Source organism: Bacillus rossius, chromosome 7 (genome assembly GCF_032445375.1).
Source record: "Bacillus rossius redtenbacheri isolate Brsri chromosome 7, Brsri_v3, whole genome shotgun sequence".
Taxonomy (NCBI): domain Eukaryota; kingdom Metazoa; phylum Arthropoda; class Insecta; order Phasmatodea; family Bacillidae; genus Bacillus; species Bacillus rossius.
The window spans coordinates 15,877,073-15,883,072 of NC_086335.1; positions in this window are offsets into that span (position 1 = coordinate 15,877,073).

The window sequence follows — 6,000 nt, forward strand, 5'->3', positions numbered from 1 at the left end:
AGGAACATAATTTAGAGTATTAAATACCATACAAAATAAATGTTGTGCGTTAACGAATGTTTGTGAGTAGGTGCAGCAAAAATAAACCAATGAAAACATTAGCATTCACTTGTGCCTTTCTTGCGCGGGCTGTCTAAGCGTTACTTCACTTCGCTTCCGCTTGGAGCGCTGAAACTTGTCCTCAATTGTTTACATTGGACTCTCCGTTCTGTGCCCTCGCTTTTCCATAGTTCATTCTTATGTTGTTGGCACGTGTGTTATAATGCTTTATCTGCTTGTCTGTCAAGTTGGTTTATCTGTATCTGTAGCTGTGTTTATTGTTATTGAGTTGGTGAATGTATCTGCGATCATCTGAATATTCCTGTTCTGTAATATTTAATTTTTATTTAAGTAATCTGCATTAATAATGAAGAGACAAGCTTCTATTCAAAACTTTTTTACGAAAAAACAGAGTGTAAATAGACCTGTTAGTGACAGTGCTACGTTGACTGTGCCAGTAACAATGTTTCTTCTGGTGTCGCAAGTACTAGTGCCGTTGATCCAGCACCAGCTGCGGAAGACTTCAAGCAAGTAAGAAAAAATATATATGATATTGGAAACTATTTTCAAAGCAATTCCGTTCGTTCGTTAACGAATGAAGAAAAAATTACGCTTGTAGAAAATATTTGGAAACCTCATCCTGTATACAAATTTCCTTCTACTTCTAGTAGTTCTTCTAGTTCAAATCATACTAGATCTTTTCAAATGAAATGGCTAGAAGAATTTGAGTGGTTAGCTTTCTCTGAAGAAAAATCAGGGTCTTTTTGTAAATATTGCGTAATATTTTCACACTCCAAAAGTGTAGGAAAAGGAGATCACCAAGAAACAGAAGCATTAATAACAAGGGCTTTTAGTAATTTGAAAAAAGCCAAGGAAATTTTTCGTAAACATGAAAATTGCACGTACCATAAAACATCAGTTTCGATTGCTGAAAACACAAAATCAATTGTTACAAAAAAAACTGAGTGTGTTATAAATCAAGTCAATGCTCAAAGGAGATTGAATATTGAAAAAAACAGGGAAAGACTGATCCCTATCATACAAACAATAAGATTTTGTGGAAGACAGCAAATCGCACTAAGAGGTCATCGTGACAGTGGACGTATAAGCCTAGAAGAGCCAGAAAATAATGACGGAAATTTTCGATCACTGCTGAGATACAGAGCAAACAGTGGTGATAATGACCTAAAAGACCAGTTAATGAACAGTGGAGGGAGGAGCATGTACACTAGTTATTTTATTCAAAACGAGCTCATTAACACGTTTGGTCATTTAATCCAATCCCAAATTGTGAAAAATGTCAGGAATTCTATTTTTTATTCCGTTTTAGCATATGAAACAACTGACATTGGCCAAATAGAACAGTTTTCTCTTTGTGTACGGTATGTTGAAGACCAGTCATACAATATTAGAGAAGATTTCCTAACTTTTGTCCCCGTTTATGACGTTACTGGGGCAGGCTTAGCTAACACAGTGTTAGAGACCTTGTCAAATTTAGGGCTTGACTTAACGAAAATGAGAGGTCAAGGATACGATGGCGCTGCCACGATGAGAGGGCAATTCAGAGGGGTACAAGCTGCTATCAAAGGAAAACTACCACTAGCTTTGTACACACATTGTTCTTCACATAGTCTAAATTTGTGTTTGTCAGATGCAAGTAAAATTCCTTCTATAAGAAATTGTATGGGCGTTATCAAAGAAGTCTGCGGATTCTTCCATATGTCAGCCAAAAGAACTGAAATATTGAAATCAACGATATCTGACTGTTGTCCTGAACAGAAAAAAAAGAAACTTATCTCATTATGTGAAACACGATGGGTGGAAAGGCACGACTCAGTGATTTTATTTAAAGAGATTTTAGAACCAATTCTCCTCTCTCTTTTGAAAATAGAAGAAGAATCAAGTGACTCAGCACCTAAGGCACATGCTCTTAGTAGTTCTATCAGTCAATTTCAATTTCTTGTTAATATTTTTTTTTTGAGCCAGATGCTGTCAACTACACATAACTTATCTGTGAACCTTCAAAGAAAAAACATAGATCTTTCTCAAGCCATTGCAAATGTTACAAGTGTCTTAGATCTGCTATCTAAACAAAGGGAAAATGCCAATGACAACTTCAAATCCCTGTATGCTCAAGTAAAGGAATTTGCTACAAAACTCGACATTAAAGAAGAGATTCCTAGAGCTTGTCGCCTTCAAACAGCCCGCAACAACGTCCCTTACAGCACAGAAGAAGAATACTACCGACGAGCTGTTTATGTACCTTACCTTGATGATTTTTGTAATTCACTGAAAGAACGCTTTGAATCTCACAAGGATACAGTTGCATCCTTACAACAAATCCTTCCAGAATTTTGTATCAAAAAAGATTTATGTTCATTGGAAGCTGCTTTCAATTTCTACGAAGATGATTTGTCACATAGAGAGGTCGTGCAAAGTGAGTTTATGTTGTGGAAAGAAAAGTGGAGTCAGGAAATATCAGAAAATCTTCCTAAAACAGCCATTAGTTCTCTAGAAAAGTGTGACAAGACTTTCTTCCCTAACATTTATAATCTCTTGAAACTGCTAGCAGTTCTGCCTGTTTCTGTCGCAACCGTAGAAAGAAGCTTCTCAAGCTTAAGAAGATTGAAGACTTACATAAGAAATACCACATCAGAAACTAGGCTTAATGGATTAGCATTACTTTCGATCCATAGAGACATTAAAATAAGCGATGAAGAAGTACTTGATAAATTTGCTAGTAAACCAAGAAATCTGGACTTCGTTTTGTAAATGTTACATAAAAAGTGAATTTTTAAAATGTATTTACATATTTACACCCTTTTTATAGCTCAAAAATAATAAACCAACATTCTTTTCCATTGTACAAAATTTACTTTTGTTGGGTTGTTGGGACAAGAGGGAAAAAAATCTTTACTTAAAAAAGGTAACACATTAGGTAAAAAAGAAAAAAAAGTAAAGGGAAAATGGAAATTAATATAAACGTGAATACAATTAAATGTTAAATACGCACGTTTTTCAAAACAATGTGTTATTATATAAAAAAAAATCAATGCAGTTCTGTTATAAAAATAACAGGAAACCAAAACATAAATAAATATAAATAATACATATATTGTTTAGTCCTAAAACTTTCCTCAAAACCCTTTGTAAACTTACATAATCATTAAATGATGTTGATTAAAAAAAAAAGCAAGCATAAACGATGTTAAGCTCGGTCATATTGGGCCCCCCCCCCCCCCAAAATTATAACCTATATTCGCCACTGCGCAAGAAGGTAGGTAGGTACCAACCCACTTCAAATATAACTCAACACATACCTATGAATAACAAACAATGATCAAAATGTTTTATAGAGTTCTCCTAAGTAAAATGAAATGAAAAATATTAGACTACTTAAAAGTCAATCAAATTATTACGATAATATAATGTAGTTACAATTATTGTTATTTTTGGAGTCGGTGTCAGCCAAGTATGCTTCTACAACTTAATAATGAACGAGAGATAGATGCGTCACAAGCCCTCTCTGTATATAGTTTGTTTAGCCCTCTCCCTTGCACGCTCGGACATTTCGGAACGTGGCACATTTTCGTGCGTGCAGCCGGCGTTCATCGATTTATAAGACGTTATCACATCAAAAAATATTTCTTAAAATATTATCTTATTGTTATTGTTAGGTATATTGTAGTGTTTCCTTGGCTGACACCGACTCCAAAAATACCAATAATTGTAACTACATTATATTATCGTAATAATTTGATTGACTTTTAAGTAGTATAATATTTTTCATTTCATTTTACTTAGGAGAACTCTATAAAACATTTTGATCATTGTTTGTTATTCATAGGTATGTGTTGAGTTATATTTGAAGTGGGTTGGTACCTACCTACCTTCTTGCGTGGTAAACACATAGATCGTACATACATATTGATGAGTAGAAAAAGTAATTTGATTATTAAGTTGTAGAAGAATACACAATTATTTTTTTACTTTTTAGTGCATATTTTTTTGTGTTGGAATGGTTTATTTTGAAGTCGGTTTTTTTTTGTTAAAATGTTTGTTTATCTTTCTACCCAAAGATATATCAGGTGCCATAGAGCAAAATTTGTTTCTACATATCACAGTACTAATTTTATACCATAAACATAATTACAACTTTGATGCTCATTAACCAAAACAATTAACGTAAAATACTCTGTATGAGTGTAACAGTACATTTGAAAGGAAACGATTTCATTATTCCCGGAATTTATTTCAACAGATGTTATTTTGTATGTACGCAAAATAGAGGAAGAACGAATTAATTTCATAGGATACCATCAAACTTCAGTGCGTACAGAATAGTACATTAATTTTAGAGACGTAATAATGAATGACGGTAACGTGGATAACATTGAAAGACTGGTAAATTTTACCATCAAATTACATGGAAAGTCCAAGACACATACACGAGAACACACAAGGTGGTACGACCTGTATAAGAAATCATGGTCACCCTGATTTATTAATAACATTCAGTTTCAATTCGTTATGACTGGAGATCAAAGAAAATATGATCTTTGATCAAGCTCCTATGGACCGTCAAGAGATAATAGCTCTATTTTTTCGACGGAACAAATGAAATAATGAATGTCATCAAAAAGTATCTTTTTTTTTTTGGAACTATAAGATGCTGGGTGAACACAATAAATGGCAGAAATGGGAATTACCCCATTCTCACAATTTGATTGGGTTACATGAAAATATCCGTCCAAATAAAATTTATTAAATAATTCAAGTTGAATTACCGAATCCAGGAGAGAACCCAGAATTATACAAAATAATAATAAAAAACATGATACGTGGTCCTTGCGGAATATTAACTATAAATTCACAATGAAATAATGAAGGAAATCGTACAAATAAATATCCGATACCATATTTAAAATAAACTTAAACAGAAGAAGATGGATATCCTATATACAGAAAGTAAACTGCAAAAGGGATTGCTCCCCATGTTGGTATTTTAACCCAGCCCTATTAGCATAAGCCCTACCGGCCTGTGGCCCCCATAGGCGAGGATACGGAATACGCCGTATACGCGAATCGGGAAAGGTGTTAGAGCTTCAGCTATGACCAAAGGCTAGGGCTATCCATCCCAGCATAGTAACCACTTCAGCCTCCTGCCTCACTCAGCTAACCATATAGTTGGCTGTGTCCTTAGAACTAAGACCTTATTATCACTTCTAGCGCTTACCCGGATCTACCACATCACACTGGGACCCCTCAAAATACACAGTGAACCCATAAACTTGTCGAGGACTATCCTAACCTCACCTAGCTGTCCAGGCTAGTAACCGGAGTGTGTCGTCGCTCACAACGTCAAATCTTAAAATGGCATAAACACTTAAATTCTGCTTCAGTCGATCGGAGCACCACCAACAAGTACGAGTCCTACCCAGATCCAGAGCCTTAGAGGAAACCTCAACGGGGATCCTTTCACTTTCACGGATCGTTCCCGTACTACTACCAGCTTCGGTGTCTTTAAAAGGCATAGACTGTTCGCCAGCAGCTAGCCGACCAGTCGTGTATCGGAGCCACTCCACTGGATCCAACTCGTCTCCACGGACGAGACTCCGACCTGCCGTACTTCGGCCCAGCGGGATTACAGCCTATTAAGACCCGGACGAGCCTGGACTCCTTTGACGGTCACCACGAAATACGTGGCTAGAACAATCACCTAGGCTGTGAAAAATAGCAGGAGGGCCTCGGAATTGCCTCGGTACCTCCCCAAGCAATTGAGAATGCCTTGAGGTGGGGTTACGCCCAGCAGAGTCCTCTTTAGTTACAGACGCAGCTTTGACCATAGGCCGAGGAAACCCATCTCAGCATAGCCACCACCACGCCTCCCCAACAGCGGTGCCACGGGGAGGCAGTGGATTTCTATTGGTGCAGAGAGGCTATATATTCGCATCCTTGCAC